The sequence below is a fragment of the Oncorhynchus keta genome, unplaced genomic scaffold, assembly GCF_023373465.1.
Source record: "Oncorhynchus keta strain PuntledgeMale-10-30-2019 unplaced genomic scaffold, Oket_V2 Un_scaffold_1378_pilon_pilon, whole genome shotgun sequence".
Lineage (NCBI taxonomy): Eukaryota > Metazoa > Chordata > Actinopteri > Salmoniformes > Salmonidae > Oncorhynchus > Oncorhynchus keta.
The window spans coordinates 3,454-28,068 of record NW_026290776.1 but is presented as its reverse complement, the minus strand read 5'-3'; the positions used below and the strand labels follow the sequence as shown (position 1 = coordinate 28,068).

General features: G+C 42.1%; 1 long non-coding RNA gene and 1 pseudogene across 1 annotated transcript; both read right to left on the bottom strand.

Annotated features, from left to right (window-relative positions):
• LOC127927383 (integrator complex subunit 14-like) overlaps window positions 1-24,016 on the bottom strand; it is a 33,004-nt pseudogene extending 8,988 nt beyond the window's left edge.
• LOC127927387 (uncharacterized) lies at window positions 22,164-23,698 on the bottom strand. The gene is made up of 3 exons (XR_008127268.1): window positions 23,597-23,698; window positions 22,375-22,460; window positions 22,164-22,253 (listed from the first exon to the last, which is right to left on the bottom strand). It is a non-coding gene; the product is annotated as an uncharacterized LOC127927387 (long non-coding RNA).
• Window positions 24,017-24,615: the final 599 nt, after the last annotated feature.

The window sequence follows — 24,615 nt, the reverse complement described above, 5'->3', positions numbered from 1 at the left end:
GTGAGGATGTGTCGGGGCATAGGGTCGATTTAGAGTCTGTTAGGTACCTGTGAGGATGTGTCGGGGCATAGGGTCGATTTAGAGAGTCTGTTAGGTACCTGTGAGGATGTGTCGGGGCATAGGGTCGATTTAGAGTCTGTTTGGTACCTGTGAGGATGTGTCGGGCATAGGGTCGATTTAGAGAGTCTGTTAGGTACCTGTGAGGATGTGTCGGGGCATAGGGTCGATTTCTTCATCCAGGAACACAGGCTCAGGTCTGGGGAACACCTGGACATCGGATGCCAGGTTCCCACAACGCAGTACAGCAGGGAACGGGGAGTAGACCTCATCTATCAGACGTCTGTATCACACACACACACACACACACACACACACACACACACACACACACACACACACACACAGACAGTGTGTAAAACAACAACACACAGCGCAGCATGGAAGGGGCAGTAGACCTCATCTATCAGACTCCTGGACAGACAGATCAGTTTGACCATTAAGGAGAAACAAGCCACAAGCTGAGAGAAAGAACGAGCTGCGGCTGTGACGTTCATGGAATTTGGGATGATAGTTATTGGCCAGCCAACTGACTGCAGTCACCGTAATAACCTTTTGAATAGCAAAATATATATATTTTGATTTACACACATTTTCTCTTCACCTATAGAAGTACCCATAGAAGCAAAGCAGGAAGTAAAGCAGGAAGTGAACCCATCAAAATGTGCTGTGATTTGTTGATTCAACTCAACTGACAATACAAACAAAAAACCATTCCATTTGCATGAGACAAAGCAATTAACATAATTTGAGTGAACATTCTACATTACCATGGAAATGATTGCATCACAATACCAGGCAGCCATTGTCGAGTGTAACCATGACAAATCCCCAGGGTTCGAGGTTCCAAGCCTGTTCTATTCATTCTATTTCTGCTGTGTTGCTGCTGTAAAGATTAGTTTGCTACAACACCTTGCTTGTTTCAACGAGGAGCAACAAGAGGAAATCACGTTGTTAACCCATTAACGGTCTGGGGAAAGGGTTCTACTGAGCTATATTGAATTATTTTAAGGACAAACCAAGAATCATTTAGCTATTTGATGTTGAATTTTAAGGTCCACTTGAAGTATCAAAAAAAGTATTTGATGAAAAATATTTTTGCCCTTACTGCTATTAGCCCATAGAAACACATTGAATAACAGATAGTCCTTACTGCTATTAGCCAATAGAAACACATTGAATAACAGATAGTCCTTACTGCTATTAGCCCATAGAAACACATTGAATAACAGACAGTCCTTACTGCTATTAGCCCATAGAAACACATTGAATAACAGATAGTCCTTACTGCTATTAACCCATAGAAACACATTGAATAACAGACAGTCCTTACTGCTATTAGCCAATAGAAACACATTGAATAACAGAGAGTCCTTACTGCTATTAGAAACACATTGAATAACAGAGAGTCCTTACTGCTATTAGCCCATAGAAACACATTGAATAACAGAGAGTCCTTACTGCTATTAGAAACACATTGAATAACAGAGAGTCCTTACTGCTATTAGCCCATAGAAACACATTGAATAACAGACAGTCCTTACTGCTATTAGCCCATAGAAACACATTGAATAACAGATAGTCCTTACTGCTATTAACCCATAGAAACACATTGAATAACAGACAGTCCTTACTGCTATTAACCCATAGAAACACATTGAATAACAGACAGTCCTTACTGCTATTAGCCAATAGAAACACATTGAATAACAGATAGTCCTTACTGCTATTAACCCATAGAAACACATTGAATAACAGACAGTCCTTACTGCTATTAGCCCATAGAAACACATTGAATAACAGACAGTCCTTACTGCTATTAACCCATAGAAACACATTGAATAACAGACAGTCCTTACATACCTTAAGGGAAGAATTCGGCAGTACCTGTATGGTTAGTGAGAAAGTCCATATTGCAAATGTACGGTCCCTTACTAGACGTCCGAAATCGTTTGTAAAATTCGCGGACGGCGTCGGGCCGAGCGGCAGGGCCGGACCTACCAGGAAGTCATCAAATGAACGTTGTCGGACATTCGGTTTCCGTTTACAAAAATAATAAGATTTATGTCATTTTTCCCATGTCCCGGAAATTCCCACAAGAGGGCATAAGCAATCATATGGCTATTGCTACAAAACATCACGATTCACGACGGGGCCTTATCTCGAAAACTGAAAATATTTAGAAGCCGAAACTCGGTGAGCGTAGGGGCGGCATAATGGGCAGTTGGCCCCGAACAAGATGGCGTCTAGGCCTCAACGGTTTTTGAGTTATGGCCATTTATCTGGGATTAAAGGTCCAAAATGAAAATAGAGAAATTATTTTTCCACTTCACGTCAAAGTCAAGGAGCCTCCGGTGTCAATAAAAAAGAACCAGCCATTTATCTATCGTCATTTAAGAGAAATCGTACAACGACACCTTGGTGATGTTCACGGATAGGTGTTTTTTTTTTTCAACGGTTACAGATCCAGTTGCAGGTTGTTCTTACGAATCTTTTTTAAAGTGTGCTGCGGAGCTCTGCGAGATTTCTGTGATTTTCTATGATTTTCTGAAATAACACACACTCACTAAACCCTCCGTAAATAACTCAGTTCTTAACGTAAAGACTTAAAACTCGGGATTCTGTAAAGGCATACCCCAATCATGATATGAGTTTATTTATAGCTTCCTGTGCCAACCGGAAGTGCCTTTAATGGTGTCACAGTGGCAGTTTCCATGGGTTAAAAAAGGTCAGATCTTTTCAAAACTTCATATGTGTGACTAGGTAACCCTCGTGAACTGTAAATCAGTCATTTCTCCCAGCAGATGTCAAAGAAAAGCTCTCACACGCACACACAGCAAGGATGGAGTGAAAAAGTGTGGTTCTTAAAGACACAGAGAGCAGGCAATGGCATAAACATAATGTCTAGGCCGTGCCGAGTTCAACGAGATATCCCGCTTGACCGTAGCTCGCTCGGTCTGAGCGCAGCGACCATTAGAAAAGTAGGCCCAAAATGAAGCCTGCCCCACAACGTCATTTGCTTTTGGGTGACAGTGAGAGAACCGTTAGGGTGAGAAGCACAATTCGACCTCAGGTATGTTCCTAAGGTCCTTCCGATCCGTGCAAGCCTAACGTTGACAGTGTGGCATTAACCCTTAATAGTTAAAAGATGGTGTTTACTTCAAAAAGTTTGCATTGATTTCTCTCCCCATAGGAATACATTGCCTTTACCCCTAAATTCAACCTGAAGTCTATATGGGTTATGAATGCCGTATGAACCTGTCTTTGGTAACAGTCCATCAGGCCAGTATGAGGTCTACCTGTGTTGATTCTAAGCTTCCTGGACCAACCGGAAGTGGTTAAAATCACCCTAAAAGTGTTTTTCCATTACCTGCCTGCAGTTTGATAGACATAGTGCATTCAACCCTGTGTAAATCAGTCAATTCTTAACGTAAGGACTTAAAACTCAGGATTCTGTAAGTTTCTATGTCAATCAAGACATGGGTTTACTTATAGCTTCCTGTGCCAACCGGAAGTGCCTTTAATGATGTCACAGTGGCAGTTTCCAAGGGTTAAAAAGGTCAGATCTTTTCAAAACTTCATATGTGTGACTAGGTAACCCTCATGAACTGTAAATCAGTCATTTCTCCCAACAGATGTCAAAGAAAAGCTCTCACACGCACACACAGCAAGGATGGAGTGAAAAGTGCGGTTCTCAAAGACACAGAGAGCAGGCAATGGCATAAACATAATCTCTAGGCCGTGCCGAGTTCAACGAGATATCCCGCTTGACCGTAGCTCGCTCGGTCTGAGCGCAGCGACCATTAGAAAAGTAGGCCCAAAATGAAGCCTGCCCCACAACGTCATTTGCTTTTGGGTGACAGTGAGAGAACCGTTAGGGTGAGAAGCACAATTCGACCTCAGGTATGTTCCTAAGGTCCTTCCGATCCGTGCAAGCCTAACGTTGACAGTGTGGCATTAACCCTTAATAGTTAAAAGATGGTGTTTACTTCAAAAGTTTGCATTGATTTCTCTCCCCATAGGAATACATTGCCTGCACCCCTAAATTCAACCTGAAGTCTATATGGGTTATGAATGCCGTATGAACCTGTCTTTGATAACAGTCCATCAGGCCAGTATGAGGTCTACCTGTGTTGATTCTAGGCTTCCTGGACCAACCGGAAGTGGTTAAAATCACCCTAAAAGTGTTTTTCCATTACCTGCCTGCAGTTTGATAGACATAGTGCATTCAACCCTGTGTAAATCAGTCAATTCTTAACGTAAGGACTTAAAACACAGGATTCTGTAAAAGCATAGCCCAGTGAGGATATGTGTTGACTTATAGCTTCCTGTGCCAACCGGAAGTGCCTTAATTGGTGTCTCAGGGGCTGTTTCGAGGGGTTAAAAGTCAGATCTGTCCAAAACTTCATATGTGTGATTAGGCAACCCCCATGAACTGTAAATCAGTCATTTTTCCCATAAAATTTCAAAGGAAAACTAAATCACACAGACACACAACTTGGAAGGAGGGACGTATTGGGGGTTGTAGAGACAGACAGTGCCTCCAATAGTTAGCTTTGTTCGAGCTAAAAAGAACCGTCAGACCTAGAGTTCCGAAACTTTAGAAACCTGTTCTAGACCTCGGGTCGATAGTGCGTGGTGAGTTAGGTGGCTCTAGAAGGTTCTCGGACCGAGAAATAGCCTCGTACATTTGCAATGATTTCAATTCATTTTGACCATTACGAAAATGGCGACATTTAGAAAAGTCTCAGAGACACAAGACTAGGTGCATTGGAACCGGCTCGGCCCATAGAGACGGACCCCAACGTTTCGGTCCGATAGCTCATTCAAGGACCCCATAGCAAGGCATGGAAAAAAGTGGATTTTCAGCACCAATTAGGGTTTTACTCGGGCACCGAAGGACCTATCGAGCCGAAACTCTCGGGATTCGGGGTCGCCTCACATAGGCCTTCACATAATGTCTGACCTGGACCCGCAGCTAGAACGTAACTATGTGTTTTACGTTTTTATTATGTTTTAAACTAAAGGCGCTGTGAATTATGGGCCTGCTCTGACATATATGATAGTTGGCTTCTAAATGAGTTGGAAAAAGTGGGTTTGGTGTCAATTGGTATCAGTTTGGTGTCAAAATGACATCTAATTGACTGATGGACACTGACTTGCTAGTTGACTTTTGTACATTAGCAATATGTTTAAACGGAGAGGGACCATCACCAAAAGTGACATTCTGAAATCAACCCTAACGAGCCATGGAGATGAACCAGAATCACTGCCCAGCTATCCCGAGTTCATCGGGCCAGTCAATTTCACATTCCTGCAGGATTTTTATAGCATGACAAATTCGTGATGGTACCTGCCCATTGAACCATATTGCAAATGCACAGTGACTTTGCAAAAGTGAGAAAACATAAACAAATGGACATGATGAAATCAACACAACGAGTGATGGAAATGTACAACTATCACTGCTCGGCCATCCTGTGTCCATCAGACCAGTCAATTTTGCATTTTTGAGCATTTCAAATTTCATATGGTAAATGCACATTGAAACATATTGCAAATGCGCACTTGCAATATGATTCTATAGTGTAAAAACATCACCTAATGGACATGATGAAATCAACACAACGAGTGATGGAAATGTACAACTATCACTGCCCGGCCATCCTGTGTTCCCATAGCGAGCATTAATATCAGAATGACCGGTAAATGCATTTACAACCATATTTTAATTTTTGGGTTACCAGTTGCACAACAATGCACGTGCATTTGCAATATGATTCTATAGTGAAAAAACATCACCTAATGGACATGATGAAATCAACACAACAAGTGATGGAAATGTACAACTATCACTGCTCGGCCATCCTGTGTTCATCAGACCAGTCAATTTCACATTCCTGCAGGATTTTTATAGCATGACAAATTCGTGATGGTACCTGCCCATTGAACCATATTGCAAATGCACAGTGACTTTTGCAAAAGTGAGAAAACATAAACAAATGGACATGATGAAATCAACACAACAGGTGATGGAAATGTACAACTATCACTGCTCAGCCATCCTGTGTTCATCAGACCAGTCAATTTTGCATTTTTGAGCATGTCAAATTTCATATGGTAATGCACATTGAAACATATTGCAAATGCGCGTGCACTTGCAATATGATTCTATAGTGAAAAAACATCACCTAATGGACATGATGAAATCAACACAACGAGTGATGGAAATGTACAACTATCACTGCTCGGCCATCCTGTGTCCATCAGACCAGTCAATTTTGCATTTTTGAGCATTTCAAATTTCATATGGTAAATGCACATTGAAACATATTGCAAATGCGCGCACTTGCAATATGATTCTATAGTGTAAAACATCACCTAATGGACATGATGAAATCAACACAACGAGTGATGGAAATGTACAACTATCACTGCTCGGCCATCCTGTGTTCCCATAGCGGGCATTAATATCAGAATGACCGGTAAATGCATTCACAACCATATTTTCATTTTTGGGTTACCAGGTGCCTATTTTCAATCACCAGTTGCACAACATGCGTATCCATCAGAATATTTTAAACAGTCCATAAAGCACTCAGGACTGCCCCCATAGATAGAGGGCCGTAGTAGGGTACTCCCATAGCGGGCATGGATAATAGGAGTCCCGGTAAATGCATTTACAACCATATTTTTATTTTTGGGTTACCAGTTGCACAACAATGCACGTGCATTTGCAATATGATTCTATAGTGTAAAAACATCACCTAACGGAGATGATGAAATCAACACAACGAGTGATGGAAATGTACAACTATCACTGCTCGGCCATCCTGTGTTCATCAGACCAGTCAATTTTGCATTTTTGAGCAAGGTCAAATTTCATATGGTAAATGCACATTGAAACATATTGCAAATGCACGTGCACTTGCAATATGATTATATAGTGAAAAAACATCACAAAATGGACATGATGAAGTCAACACAACGAGTGATGGAAAGGAACAACTATCACTGCCCGGCCATCCCGAGTTCATCAGGCCAGTCAATTTTGCATTTCTGCAGGATTTTGAGCATGTCAAATTTCTTACGTCATTTGGCCCACAAAAAAATCCTTATGCACAATTTAAAAAAATATATAAAAAATATGATAATAAAATTGGACAAAAGTATATTCAAACAGTTCTTACACATGTGTAATTGACAAAAAATTGAAAGAATTTCAAAAACGGTCCAGAAAGCACTTTTTAAGGGTGTGTGAAGTTTTTACAAAATTTTGACATTTTTGACTTTTGACTTTTGACTTCCTATGAAATCATATTGGAATTGGACAAAACATATTCCTTATGCGCATGTAAAAAAAAAAAAAAAAAAAAAAAAAAAAATTATGATAATAAAATTGGACAAAAGTATATTCATACAGTTCTTACACATGTGTAATTGACAAAAAAATCGAAAGAATTTCGAAAACGGTCCAGAAAGCACTTTTTATGGGTGTGTGAAGTTTTTACAAAATTTTGACATTTTTGACTTTTGACTTTTGACTTCCTATGAAATCATATTGGAATTGGACAAAACATATTCCTTATGCGCATATAAAAAAATTTAAAAAATTATGATAATAAAATTGGACAAAAGTATATTCATACAGTTCTTACACATGTGTAATTGACAAAAAATCGAAAGAATTTCAAAAACGGTCCAGAAAGCACTTTTTAAGGGGTGCTAAGTTTTGAAAAAATTTCATTTTTTCAAAATTTTACTTTTGGACATTAATTTGGGTTACATATCCAATATGAACAACCCCGGTGGAGCGCATTTGCCCCCTGTTGAATTTTTAAAGTGTTACAACTGGCAATTACCATATGGCATTTGCAATACACTTTGGATGAATCAACGCCGAATTGGGTGGTATTGGCCAATGTGTATATGGTTTGTCCGATGCCAATGACATGCCATTCATTTTTGTCCAATACAGGGGGTATTCCCTTACTGCTATTAGCCAATAGAAACACATTGAATAACAGAGAGTCCTTACTGCTATTAGAAACACATTGAATAACAGAGAGTCCTTACTGCTATTAGCCCATAGAAACACATTGAATAACAGAGAGTCCTTACTGCTATTAGAAACACATTGAATAACAGAGAGTCCTTACTGCTATTAGCCAATAGAAACACATTGAATAACAGAGAGTCCTTACTGCTATTAGAAACACATTGAATAACAGAGAGTCCTTACTGCTATTAGCCCATAGAAACACATTGAATAACAGATAGTCCTTACTGCTATTAGCCCATAGAAACACATTGAATAACAGATAGTCCTTACTGCTATTAGCCCATAGAAACACATTGAATAACAGATAGTCCTTACTGCTATTAGAAACACATTGAATAACAGATAGTCCTTACTGCTATTAGCTAATAGAAACACATTGAATAACAGATAGTCCTTACTGCTATTAGCCCATAGAAACACATTGAATAACAGATAGTCCTTACTGCTATTAGCCAATAGAAACACATTGAATAACAGATAGTCCTTACTGCTATTAGCTAATAGAAACACATTGAATAACAGATAGTCCTTACTGCTATTAGCCAATAGAAACACATTGAATAACAGATAGTCCTTACTGCTATTAGCCCATAGAAACACATTGAATAACAGATAGTCCTTACTGCTATTAGCCAATAGCAACACATTGAATAACAGATAGTCCTTACTGCTATTAGCCCATAGAAACACATTGAATAACAGAGAGTCCTTACTGCCATTAGAAACACACTGAATAACAGATAGGCCTTACTGCTATTAGCCAATAGCAACACATTGAATAACAGATAGTCCTTACTGCTATTAGCCCATAGAAACACACTGAATAACAGATAGGCCTTACTGCTATTAGCCAATAGAAACACATTGAATAACAGAGAGTCCTTACTGCTATTAGAAACACATTGAATAACAGAGAGTCCTTACTGCTATTAGAAACACATTGAATAACAGAGAGTCCTTACTGCTATTAGCCCATAGAAACACATTGAATAACATATAGTCCTTACTGCTATTAGCTCATAGAAACACATTGAATAACAGAGAGTCCTTACTGCTATTAGCCCATAGAAACACATTGAATAACAGATAGTCCTTACTGCTATTAGCTCATAGAGACACATTGAATAACAGACAGTCCTTACTGCTATTAGCCAATAGAAACACATTGAATAACAGATAGTCCTTACTGCTATTAGAAACACATTGAATAACAGATAGTCCTTACTGCTATTAGAAAACACATTGAATAACAGATAGTCCTTACTGCTATTAGCCAATAGAACCACATTGAATAACAGATAGTCCTTACTGCTATTAGCTCATAGAAACACATTGAATAACAGATAGTCCTTACTGCTATTAGAAACACATTGAATAACAGATAGTCCTTACTGCTATTAGCTCATAGAGACACATTGAATAACAGATAGTCCTTACTGCTATTAGAAACACATTGAATAACAGATAGTCCTTACTGCTATTAGAAAACACATTGAATAACAGATAGTCCTTACTGCTATTAGCCAATAGAAACACATTGAATAACAGATAGTCCTTACTGCTATTAGCCAATAGAAACACATTGAATAACAGATAGTCCTTACTGCTATTAGCCCATAGAAACACATTGAATAACAGATAGTCCTTACTGCTATTAGCCCATAGAAACACATTGAATAACAGATAGTCCTTACTGTTATTAGCCAATAGAAACACATTGAATAACAGATAGTCCTTACTGCTATTAGCCAATAGAAACACATTGAATAACAGATAGCCCTTACTGCTATTAGCCCATAGAAACACATTGAATAACAGATAGTCCTTACTGTTATTAGCCAATAGAAACACATTGAATAACAGATAGTCCTTACTGCTATTAGCCATTAGAAACACATTGAATAACAGATAGTCCTTACTGCTATTAGCCCATAGAAACACATAGAATAACAGATAGTCCTTACTGCTATTAGCCCATAGAAACACATTGAATAACAGATAGTCCTTACTGCTATTAGCCAATAGAAACACATTGAATAACAGATAGTCCTTACTGCTATTAGCCCATAGAAACACATTGAATAACAGATAGTCCTTACTGCTATTAGCTCATAGAGACACATTGAATAACAGACAGTCCTTACTGCTATTAGCCAATAGAAACACATTGAATAACAGATAGTCCTTACTGCTATTAGAAACACATTGAATAACAGATAGTCCTTACTGCTATTAGAAAACACATTGAATAACAGATAGTCCTTACTGCTATTAGCCAATAGAAACACATTGAATAACAGATAGTCCTTACTGCTATTAGCCAATAGAACCACATTGAATAACAGATAGTCCTTACTGCTATTAGCTCATAGAAACACATTGAATAACAGATAGTCCTTACTGCTATTAGAAACACATTGAATAACAGATAGTCCTTACTGCTATTAGCTCATAGAGACACATTGAATAACAGATAGTCCTTACTGCTATTAGAAACACATTGAATAACAGATAGTCCTTACTGCTATTAGAAAACACATTGAATAACAGATAGTCCTTACTGCTATTAGGAAACACATTGAATAACAGATAGTCCTTACTGCTATTAGCCAATAGAAACACATTGAATAACAGATAGTCCTTACTGCTATTAGCCCATAGAAACACATTGAATAACAGATAGTCCTTACTGCTATTAGCCCATAGAAACACATTGAATAACAGATAGTCCTTACTGTTATTAGCCAATAGAAACACATTGAATAACAGATAGTCCTTACTGCTATTAGCCAATAGAAACACATTGAATAACAGATAGCCCTTACTGCTATTAGCCCATAGAAACACATTGAATAACAGATAGTCCTTACTGTTATTAGCCAATAGAAACACATTGAATAACAGATAGTCCTTACTGCTATTAGCCATTAGAAACACATTGAATAACAGATAGTCCTTACTGCTATTAGCCCATAGAAACACATAGAATAACAGATAGTCCTTACTGCTATTAGCCCATAGAAACACATTGAATAACAGATAGTCCTTACTGCTATTAGCCAATAGAAACACATTGAATAACAGATAGTCCTTACTGCTATTAGAAACACATTGAATAACAGATAGTCCTTACTGCTATTAGCCAATAGAAACACATTGAATAACAGATAGTCCTTACTGCTATTAGCCCATAGAAACACATTGAATAACAGATAGTCCTTACTGCTATTAGCCAATAGAAACACATTGAATAACAGATAGTCCTTACTGCTATTAGCTAATAGAAACACATTGAATAACAGATAGTCCTTACTGCTATTAGCCAATAGAAACACATTGAATAACAGATAGTCCTTACTGCTATTAGCCAATAGAAACACATTGAATAACAGATAGTCCTTACTGCTATTAGCCCATAGAAACACATTGAATAACAGATAGTCCTTACTGCTATTAGAAACACATTGAATAACAGAGAGTCCTTACTGCTATTAGCCCATAGAAACACATTGAATAACAGATAGCCCTTACTGCTATTAGCCCATAGAAACACATTGAATAACAGATAGTCCTTACTGCTATTAGAAACACATTGAATAACAGATAGTCCTTACTGCTATTAGCCAATAGAAACACATTGAATAACAGATAGTCCTTACTGCTATTAGCCAATAGAAACACATTGAATAACAGATAGTCCTTACTGCTATTAGCCAATAGAAACACATTGAATAACAGATAGTCCTTACTGCTATTAGAAACACATTGAATAACAGATAGTCCTTACTGCTATTAGCCAATAGAAACACATTGAATAACAGATAGTCCTTACTGCTATTAGCCCATAGAAACACATTGAATAACAGATAGTCCTTACTGCTATTAGCCCATAGAAACACATTGAATAACAGATAGTCCTTACTGCTATTAGCCCATAGAAACACATTGAATAACAGATAGTCCTTACTGCTATTAGCCCATAGAAACACATTGAATAACAGATAGTCCTTACTGCTATTAGCCAATAGAAACACATTGAATAACAGATAGTCCTTACTGCTATTAGCCATTAGAAACACATTGAATAACAGATAGTCCTTACTGCTATTAGCCCATAGAAACACATTGAATAACAGAGAGTCCTTACTGCTATTAGCCAATAGAAACACATTGAATAACAGAGAGTCCTTACTGCTATTAGCCAATAGAAACACATTGAATAACAGAGAGTCCTTACTGCTATTAGCCAATAGAAACACATTGAATAACAGATAGTCCTTACTGCTATTAGCCAATAGAAACACATTGAATAACAGATAGTCCTTACTGCTATTAGCCATTAGAAACACATTGAATAACAGACAGTCCTTACTGCTATTAGCCCATAGAAACACATTGAATAACAGATAGTCCTTACTGCTATTAGCCCATAGAAACACATTGAATAACAGATAGTCCTTACTGCTATTAGCCATTAGAAACACATTGAATAACAGACAGTCCTTACTGCTATTAGAAACACATTGAATAACAGATAGTCCTTACTGCTATTAGCCCATAGAAACACATTGAATAACAGATAGTCCTTACTGCTATTAGCCAATAGAAACACATTGAATAACAGATAGTCCTTACTGCTATTAGCCCATAGAAACACATTGAATAACAGACAGTCCTTACTGCTATTAGCCCATAGAAACACATTGAATAACAGAGAGTCCTTACTGCTATTAGCCAATAGAAACACATTGAATAACAGAGAGTCCTTACTGCTATTAGCCAATAGAAACACATTGAATAACAGAGAGTCCTTACTGCTATTAGCCAATAGAAACACATTGAATAACAGATTCACTACATGGAACAATGGTCCCCCTCCCCAAAAATCTAAAGGAAGTTTTTTTGAAGCGTCTGTCCAACACCAGAGATCTAGGACAGACTTACATGTATTTAACCTCTTGCTTTTGGCACTAAACAGTCTCCATATACATCTTAATCTGACAGATTATTAATGGGGACGTGGTGGATAGATCTCTCTCTCCATCTTAACCTGACAGATTATTAATGGGGATGTGGTGGATAGATCTCTCTCTCTCCATCTTAACCTGACAGATTATTAATGGGGATGTGGTGGATAGATCTCTCTCTCCATCTTAACCTGACAGATTATTAATGGGGATGTGGTGGATAGATCTCTCTCTCCATCTTAACCTGACAGATTATTAATGGGGATGTGGTGGATAGATCTCTCTCTCCATCTTAACCTGACAGATTATTAATGGGGATGTGGTGGATAGATCTCTCTCTCTCCATCTTAACCTGACAGATTATTAATGGGGATGTGGTGGATAGATCTCTCTCTCCATCTTAATCTGACAGATTATTAATGGGGATGTGGTGGATAGATCTCTCTCTCCATCTTAATCTGACAGATTATTAATGGGGATGTGGTGGATAGATCTCTCTCTCCATCTTAATCTGACAGATTATTAATGGGGATGTGGTGGATAGATCTCTCTCTCCATCTTAACCTGACAGATTATTAATGGGGATGTGGTGGATAGATCTCTCTCTCCATCTTAACCTGACAGATTATTAATGGGGATGTGGTGGATAGATCTCTCTCTCCATCTTAACCTGACAGATTATTAATGGGGATGTGGTGGATAGATCTCTCTCTCCATTTTAATCTGACAGATTATTAATGGGGATGTGGTGGATAGATCTCTCTCTCCATCTTAATCTGACAGATTATTAATGGGGATGTGGTGGATAGATCTCTCTCTCCATCTTAACCTGACAGATTATTAATGGGGATGTGGTGGATAGATCTCTCTCTCCATCTTAACCTGACAGATTATTAATGGGGATGTGGTGGATAGATCTCTCTCTCCATCTTAATCTGACAGATTATTAATGGGGATGTGGTGGATAGATCTCTCTCTCCATCTTAATCTGACAGATTATTAATGGGGATGTGGTGGATAGATCTCTCTCTCCATCTTAATCTGACAGATTATTAATGGGGATGTGGTGGATAGATCTCTCTCTCCATCTTAACCTGACAGATTATTAATGGGGATGTGGTGGATAGATCTCTCTCTCTCCATCTTAACCTGACACATTATTAATGGGGATGTGGTGGATAGATCTCTCTCTCTCTATCTTAACCTGACAGATTATTAATGGGGATGTGGTGGATAGATCTCTCTCTCCACCTTAATCTGACAGATTATTAATGGGGATGTGGTGGATAGATCTCTCTCTCTCTATCTTAACCTGACAGATTATTAATGGGGATGTGGTGGATAGATCTCTCTCTCCATCACGGACATCGACTCGAGTTAAGAATCCACGTTACCACAGAAACTGACTCAATCGAATGAGACGTCTTCAGTCAGCTGTACGTTACCACAAACCCTTTCTGTTTGGACTGTTATTTCATGACGACCTTCATCTATAACAGTCGGTTACGCAGTTACACGGTAATCGTCCCGACCAAAGACCGAGCTCGGTCCCAGAGAAAGGGCCAGGCGCTTGTGTCGTTTCCACTAGTTCAGATTTAGCTTCCACCCTGAGACGTAACATGCAGAGTTTTGACATACGCACCCGAACATGGACTGGACACTCTTCAGACAGAGCTGTCCTTCCATAGTGAAGATCTGTCCGTCTCCTCCGTTCAGCTGGAGCAGCCGCTCCAGGTTATGCATCGTGTCTGTCATCTGTAACTATAGAACAACAGGGGATATCAGTGGAGAGTCCAGTGGTCTCTGGTAGCGAACAGAACATCAGGTAGAATCAGCTAGCAAGCATTAGCATTAGCATTAGAGGCTAACACCATTTTTTTTTTTAGAGACACATTTGCAGCTTGCTAAGACCAACTAACTACACCCACTAACTACACCCACTAACTACACCCACTAACTACAACTAACTACACCAACTAACTACACCCACTAACTACACCAACTAACTACACCCACCAACTACACCCACCAACTACACCCACCAACTACACCTACTAACTACACCCACTAACTACACCCACTAACTACACCCACTAACTACACCCACTAACACCAACTAACTACACCCACCAACTACACCCACCAACTACACCCACCAACTACACCCACTAACTACACCCACTAACTACACCCACTAACTACACCCACTAACTACACCCACTAACTACACCCACTAACTACACAAATAATATAGAAAAAATAGATTTATATTAAGATGCAATGTGGAAAGCTGCGTCATTCTTGTTTGAAACAATCTGTTGACTGCGTGCTGATTGGTCAATAGGTGCAGAGTGAATCTAGAGGAACTGCCTGGTTGAGTGAGAGGGGGCGGGGCTTGCTGTGTGTGGGATTGGGATTGGCCAAAAGAGATGGAGAGAGAACTCCCTCAACTTGACCAATCAACCTAAATGTTTTTAATTTTTTTAATTTTCTAAAGTAGCGTTACAGACAGCGATATGGATATTGGCCATATCAAGTTCTCAATTTTGATAAAAATCGAATTAACCGTGCAGCCCTATCAGTCACCTTGTCAACACACAGTAGCAGATAGTTGTTTCATAGTGCATCTGCTTGTTGTCTAAGATGTACAGGTGCAACACCGGCCCCTATATCTAGCTACTGCCCTTAACTAACCTTACAAATAAACAACCAGGCGCAACACCGGCCCCTATATCTAGCTACTGCCCTTAACTAACCTTACAATTAAACAACCAGGCGCAACACTAGCCCCTATATCTAGCTACTGCCCTTTACTAACCTTACAATTAAACAACCAGCTATGATCAGGTCTATAAGGACAATCAGTAGCTATTCAGAGTAGTGCTGTCCTACCTCCTCTGCGTTAGCGATGCACATGATGAACAGCTTGGCAGGGAAAGGGAAGGGCAAGGGAACTTCTTATCCTCCGGTCGTCCTTTCAGAGTCTGTAGGGAGTGTCTCAGAGAGCCTTTACCGATCCCCAGAGACCCGTCTGTTACCAACACCACCTGTAGGCCACCAGATCAATAATATACAATCAATGTAATAGTCTGTAGGGAGTGTCTCAACGAGCACCACCTGGTGGCCACCAGATCAATAATCAATGTAATAGTGGGTAGGGAGTGTCTCAACGAGCACCACCTGGTGGCCACCAGATCAATAATCAATGTAATAGTCTGTAGGGAGTGTCTCAGAGAGCACCACCTGGTGGCCACCAGATCAATAATCAATGTAATAATGTGTAGGGAGTGTCTCAGAGAGCACCACCTGGTGGCCATGAGGAAAACTGCAGCCATATTCACCAACATTCACCTGCATTGAACATTTTAGCAATTTATCAGACGCTCTTATCCAGAGTGACTTACAGTCAGTACATTCATCTTCAGATAGCTAGGTGGACCAGTCATAGTCAGTACATTCATCTCCAGATAGCTAGGTGGACCAGTCATAGTCAGTACATTCATCTTCAGATAGCTAGGTGGACCAGTCATAGTCAGTACATTCATCTCCAGATAGCTAGGTGGACCAGTCATAGTCAGTACATTCATCTTCAGATAGCTAGGTGGACCAGTCATAGTCAGTACATTCATCTCCAGATAGCTAGGTGGACCAGTCACAGTCAGTACATTCATCTCCAGATAGCTAGGTGGACCAGTCATAGTCAGTACATTCATCTCCAGATAGCTAGGTGGACCAGTCATAGTCAGTACATTCATCTCCAGATAGCTAGGTGGACCAGTCATAGTCAGTACATTCATCTCCAGATAGCTAGGTGGACCAGTCATAGTCAGTACATTCATCTCCAGATAGCTAGGTGGACCAGTCACAGTCAGTACATTCATCTCCAGATAGCTAGGTGGACCAGTCACAGTCAGTACATTCATCTCCAGATAGCTAGGTGGACCAGTCATAGTCAGTACATTCATCTTCAGATAGCTAGGTGGACCAGTCATAGTCAGTACATTCATCTCCAGATAGCTAGGTGGACCAGTCATAGTCAGTACATTCATCTCCAGATAGCTAGGTGGATCAGTCATAGTCAGTACATTCATCTTCAGATAGCTAGGTGGACCAGTCATAGTCAGTACATTCATCTCCAGATAGCTAGGTGGACCAGTCATAGTCAGTACATTCATCTTCAGATAGCTAGGTGGACCAGTCATAGTCAGTACATTCATCTCCAGATAGCTAGGTGGACCAGTCACAGTCAGTACATTCATCTCCAGATAGCTAGGTGGACCAGTCATAGTCAGAACATTCATCTCCAGATAGCTAGGTGGACCAGTCATAGTCAGTACATTCATCTTCAGATAGCTAGGTGGACCAGTCATAGTCAGTACATTCATCTCCAGATAGCTAGGTGGACCAGTCATAGTCAGTACATTCATCTCCAGATAGCTAGGTGGACCAGTCATAGTCAGTACATTCATCTCCAGATAGCTAGGTGGACCAGTCACAGTCAGTACATTCATCTCCAGATAGCTAGGTGGACCAGTCACAGTCAGTACATTCATCTCCAGATAGCTAGGTGGACCAGTCATAGTCAGTACATTCATCTCCAGATAGCTAGGTGGACCAGTCACAGTCAGTACATTCATCTCCAGATAGCTAGGTGGACCAGTCATAGTCAGTACATTCATCTCCAGATAGCTAGGTGGACCAGTCACAGTCAGTACATTCATCTTCAGATAGCTAGGTGGACCAGTCATAGTCAGAACATTCATCTTCAGATAGCTAGGTGGACCAGTCATAGTCAGTACATTCATCTCCAGATAGCTAGGTGGACCAGTCATAGTCAGTACATTCATCTCCAGATAGCTAGGTGGACCAGTCATAGTCAGTACATTCATCAGATAGCTAGGTGGACCAGTCATAGTCAGTACATTCATCTTCAGATAGCTAGGTGGACCAGTCATAGTCAGAACATTCATCTTCAGATAGCTAGGTGGACCAGTCATAGTCAGAACATTCATCTTCAGATAGCTAGGTGGACCAGTCATAGTCAGTACATTCATCTCCAGATAGCTAGGTGGACCAGTCATAGTCAGAACATTCATCTCCAGATAGCTAGGTGGACCAGTCATAGTCAGTACATTCATCTCCAGATAGCTAGGTGGACCAGTCATAGTCAGTACATTCATCTCCAGATAGCTAGGTGGACCAGTCATAGTCAGTACATTCATCTCCAGATAGCTAGGTGGACCAGTCATAGTCAGTACATTCATCAGATAGCTAGGTGGACCAGTCATAGTCAGTACATTCATCTTCAGATAGCTAGGTGGACCAGTCATAGTCAGTACATTAATCTCCAGATAGCTAGGTGGACCAGTCATAGTCAGTACATTCATCTCCAGATAGCTAGGTGGACCAGTCATAGTCAGGACATTCAGTACATTCATCTCCAGATAGCTAGGTGGACCAGTCATAGTCAGTACATTCATCTTCAGATAGCTAGGTGGACCAGTCATAGTCAGTACATTCATCTTCAGATAGCTAGGTGGACCAGTCATAGTCACTACATTCATCTTCAGATAGCTAGGTGGACCAGTCATAGTCAGTACATTCATCTCCAGATAGCTAGGTGGACCAGTCATAGTCAGTACATTCATCTCCAGATAGCTAGGTGGACCAGTCATAGTCAGTACATTCATCTCCAGATAGCTAGGTGGACCAGTCATAGTCAGTACATTCATCAGATAGCTAGGTGGACCAGTCATAGTCAGTACATTCATCTTCAGATAGCTAGGTGGACCAGTCATAGTCAGTACATTAATCTCCAGATAGCTAGGTGGACCAGTCATAGTCAGTACATTCATCTCCAGATAGCTAGGTGGACCAGTCATAGTCAGGACATTCAGTACATTCATCTCCAGATAGCTAGGTGGACCAGTCATAGTCAGTACATTCATCTTCAGATAGCTAGGTGGACCAGTCATAGTCAGTACATTCATCTTCAGATAGCTAGGTGGACCAGTCATAGTCACTACATTCATCTTCAGATAGCTAGGTGGACCAGTCATAGTCAGTACATTCATCTCCAGATAGCTAGGTGGACCAGTCATAGTCAGTACATTCATCTCCAGATAGCTAGGTGGACCAGTCATAGTCAGTACATTCATCTTCAGATAGCTAGGTGGACCAGTCATAGTCAGTACATTCATCTTCAGATAGCTAGGTGGACCAGTCATAGTCACTACATTCATCTTCAGATAGCTAGGTGGACCAGTCATAGTCAGTACATTCATCTCCAGATAGCTAGGTGGACCAGTCATAGTCAGTACATTCATCTCCAGATAGCTAGGTGGACCAGTCATAGTCAGTACATTCATCTCCAGATAGCTAGGTGGACCAGTCATAGTCAGTACATTCATCAGATAGCTAGGTGGACCAGTCATAGTCAGTACATTCATCTTCAGATAGCTAGGTGGACCAGTCATAGTCAGTACATTCATCTCCAGATAGCTAGGTGGACCAGTCATAGTCAGGACATTCAGTACATTCATCTCCAGATAGCTAGGTGGACCAGTCATAGTCAGTACATTCATCTTCAGATAGCTAGGTGGACCAGTCATAGTCAGTACATTCATCTTCAGATAGCTAGGTGGACCAGTCATAGTCACTACATTCATCTTCAGATAGCTAGGTGGACCAGTCATAGTCAGTACATTCATCTCCAGATAGCTAGGTGGACCAGTCATAGTCAGTACATTCATCTCCAGATAGCTAGGTGGACCAGTCATAGTCAGTACATTCATCTTCAGATAGCTAGGTGGACCAGTCATAGTCAGTACATTAATCTCCAGATAGCTAGGTGGACCAGTCATAGTCAGTACATTCATCTCCAGATAGCTAGGTGGACCAGTCATAGTCAGAACATTCATCTACAGATAGCTAGGTGGACCAGTCATAGTCATGGTTTGATATAGTACCTGTGTGGGACAGGCGTGGTTTGATATAGTACCTGTGTGGGACAGGCGTGGTTTGATATAGTACCTGTGTGGGACAGGCATGGTTTGATATAGTACCTGTGTGGGACAGGCGTGGTTTGATATAGTACCTGTGTGGGACAGGCGTGGTTTGATATAGTACCTGTGTGGGACAGGCGTGGTTTGATATAGTACCTGTGTGGGACAGGCGTGGTTTGTTATAGTACCTGTGTGGGACAGGCGTGGTTTGATATAGTACCTGTGTGGGACAGGCATGGTTTGTTATAGTACCTGTGTGGGACAGGTGTGGTTTGATATAGTACCTGTGTGGTACCATCATGGTTTGATATAGTACCTGTGTGGGACAGGCGTGGCCCCACTCCTGCTGCACCACGTTGCTGACTCCATGTAAAGCTGACTCCAGACACGTCTTGTCATAGTCCTCCAGGTTGTTCAGGGCTTCCTGCACAGCAGAGCAGAGGAGTGTTACCTTGGCTGCATTACCCTGGCTGCACAGAACATTACCCTGGCTGCATTACCCTGGCTGCACAGAACATTACCCTGGCTGCATTACCCTGTCTGCATTACCCTGGCTGCACAGAACATTACCCTGGCATTACCCTGGCTGCACAGAACATTACCCTGGCTGCACAGAACATTACCCTGGCTGCATTACCCTGTCTGCACAGAACATTACCCTGTCTGCACAGAACATTACCCTGTCTGCACAGAACATTACCCTGTCTGCACAGAACATTACCCTGGCTGCACAGAACATTACCCTGGCTGCACAGAACATTACCCTGGCTGCACAGAACATTACCCTGGCTGCATTACCCTGGCTGCACAGAACATCACCCTGTCTGCACAGAACATTACCCTGGCTGCACAGAACATTACCCTGCCTGCACAGAACATTACCCTGGCTGCACAGAACATTACCCTGTCTGCACAGAACATTACCCTGCCTGCACAGAACATTACCCTGTCTGCACAGAACATTACCCTGTCTGCACAGAACATTACCCTGTCTGCATTACCCTGTCTGCACAGAACATTACCCTGGCTGCATTACCCTGTCTGCACAGAACATTACCCTGTCCACACAGAACATTACCCAGCCTGCACAGAACATTACCCTGTCTGCATTACCCTGTCTGCACAGAACATTACCCTGGCTGCATTACCCTGGCTGCACATAACATTACACTGGCTGCATTACCCTGGCTGCACAGAACATTACCCTGGCTGCACAGAACATTACCCTGGCTGCACAGAACATTACCTGGCTGCACAGAACATTACCCTGGCTGCACAGAACATTACCCTGGCTGCACAGAACATTACCCTGCCTGCACAGAACATTACCCTGGCTGCACAGAACATTACCCTGGCTGCATTACCCTGCCTGCACAGAACATTACCCTGGCTGCACAGAACATTACCCTGTCTGCACAGAACATTACCCTGTCTGCACAGAACATTACCCTGGCTGCACAGAACATTACCCTGTCTGCACAGAACATTACCCTGGCTGCACAGAACATTACTCTGGCTGCATTACCCTGGCTGCACAGAACATTACCCTGCCTGCACAGAGCATTACCCTGGCTGCACAGAGCATTACCCTGGCTGCACAGAACATTACCCTGGCTGCATTACCCTGGCTGCACAGAACATTACCCTGTCTGCACAGAACATTACCCTGCCTGCACAGAACATTACCCTGGCTGCACAGAACATTACCCTGGCTGCACAGAACATTACCCTGGCTGCACAGAACATTACCCTGTCTGCATTACCCTGGCTGCATTACCCTGGCTGCATTACCCTGGCTGCACAGAACATTACCCTGGCTGCACACTTCATCAGATCTGAAACATTGGACAGGCATAACCAATGTCTAAAATATATCTAGCCAATCAGAGAACAAGTAGAGCTACTACCATATTGCCTCCAAGCCCTGGTGTTAGTCATACCTGTGTACCTGTAGGGTGTTGTAGTCCCTGGTGTTAGCCAGACCTGTGTACCTGTAGGGTGTTGTAGTCCCTGGTGTTAGTCAGACCTGTGTACCTGCAGGGTGTTGTAGTCCCTGGTGTTAGTCAGACCTGTGTACCTGTAGGGTGTTGTAGTCCCTGGTGTTAGTCAGACCTGTGTACCTGCAGGGTGTTGTAGTCCCTGGTGTTAGTCAGACCTGTGTACCTGCAGGGTGTTGTAGTCCCTGGTGTTAGCCAGACCTGCAGGGTGTTGTAGTCCCTGGTGTTAGTCAGACCTGTGTACCTGTAGGGTGTTGTAGTCCCTGGTGTTAGTCAGACCTGTGTACCTGTAGGGTGTTGTAGTCCCTGGTGTTAGTCAGACCTGTGTACCTGCAGGGTGTTGTAGTCCCTGGTGTTAGTCAGACCTGTGTACCTGCAGGGTGTTGTAGTCCCTGGTGTTAGCCAGACCTGCAGGGTGTTGTAGTCCCTGGTGTTAGTCAGACCTGTGTACCTGTAGGGTGTTGTAGTCCCTGGTGTTAGTCAGACCTGTGTACCTGCAGGGTGTTGTAGTCCCTGGTGTTAGTCAGACCTGTGTACCTGTAGGGTGTTGTAGTCCCTGGTGTTAGTCAGACCTGTGTACCTGTAGGGTGTTGTAGTCCCTGGTGTTAGTCAGACCTGTGTACCTGTAGGGTGATGTAGTCCCTGGTGTTAGTCAGACCTGTGTACCTGTAGGGTGTTGTAGTCCCTGGTGTTAGCCAGACCTGCAGGGTGTTGTAGTCCCTGGTGTTAGCCAGACCTGTGTACCTGTAGGGTGTTGTAGTCCCTGGTGTTAGCCAGACCTGCAGGGTGTTGTAGTCCCTGGTGTTAGCCAGACCTGTGTACCTGTCGGGTGTTGTAGTCCCTGGTGTTAGCCAGACCTGTGTACCTGTAGGGTGATGTAGTCCCTGGTGTTAGCCAGACCTGTGTACCTGTAGGGTGTTGTAATCCCTGGTGTTAGCCAGACCTGTGTATCTGTAGGTGTTGTAGTCCCTGGTGTTAGCCAGACCTGTGTACCTGTAGGGTGTTGTAGTCCTGGTGTTAGCCAGACCTGTGTACCTGTAGGGTGTTGTAGTGCCTGGTGTTAGCCAGACCTGTGTACCTGTCGGGTGTTGTAGTCCCTGGTGTTAGCCAGACCTGTGTACCTGTAGGGTGTTGTAGTCCCTGGTGTTAGCCAGACCTGTGTACCTGTAGGGTGTTGTAGTCCCTGGTGTTAGCCAGACCTGTGTACCTGTAGGGTGTTGTAGTCCCTGGTATTAGCCAGACCTGTGTACCTGTCGGGTGTTGTAGTCCCTGGTGTTAGCCAGACCTGTGTACCTGTAGGGTGTTGTAGTCCCTGGTGTTAGCCAGACCTGTGTACCTGTAGGGTGTTGTAGTCCCTGGTATTAGCCAGACCTGTGTACCTGTAGGGTGTTGTAATCCCTGGTGTTAGCCAGACCTGTGTACCTGTAGGGTGTTGTAGTCCCTGGTGTTAGCCAGACCTGTGTACCTGTAGGGTGTTGTAGTCCCTGGTGTTAGCCAGGCCTGTAATACCTGTAGGGTGTTGTAGTCCCTGGTGTTAGTCAGACCTGTGTACCTGTAGGGTGTTGTAGTCCCTGGTGTTAGTCAGACCTGTGTACCTGTAGGGTGTTGTAGTCCCTGGTGTTAGCCAGACCTGTGTACCTGTAGGGTGTTGTAGTCCCTGGTAGTTAGCCAGACCTGTGTACCTGTAGGGTGTTGTAGTCCCTGGTGAAAGGTACCAGTAGCTCCCACAGGGAAGAGAGGCCACTAGAGAGTGAATTCCAGTCTGTAGTTGTTAGCCATGTGCTCAAACAGCATGGTGAGTCCGGCCACAGCTAGGTTCTTCCTCTGCAACTCCTCGGAACACTGGTCCCAGAGAGACCCCGGCCGCGTCATGGACAGAGGCGTGTCCACCAGGACCACCGTCGGCATGATGACGGTGATGTGGTTTCCACTAAAGCAGAATGAGTTTAATAATGAAACATCCACAGTCTCTCTGGATGTGTGAATACAACACAGTCTACAATGGAAACCACAACACTGCCTCTGGAAAATACGGAAAACACTGCCTCTGGAAAATACGGAAAACACTGCCTCTGGAAAATACGGAAAACACTGCCTCTGGAAAATACGGAAAACACTGCCTCTGGAAAATACGGAAAACACTGCCTCTGGAAAATACAGAAACCACTGCCTCTGGAAAATACAGAAACCACAACACTGCCTCTGGAAAATACAGAAACCACTGCCTCTGGAAAATACGGAAACCACAACACTGCCTCTGGAAAATACAGAAACCACAACACTGCCTCTGGAAAATACGGAAACCACAACACTGCCTCTGGAAAATACAGAAACCACAACACTGCCTCTGGAAAATACAGAAACCACAACACTGCCTCTGGAAAATACAGAAACCACAACACTGCCTCTGGAAAATACAGAAACCACAACACTGCCTCTGGAAAATACAGAAACCACAACACTGCCTCTGGAAAATACAGAAACCACAACACTGCCTCTGGAAAATACAGAAACCACAACACTGCCTC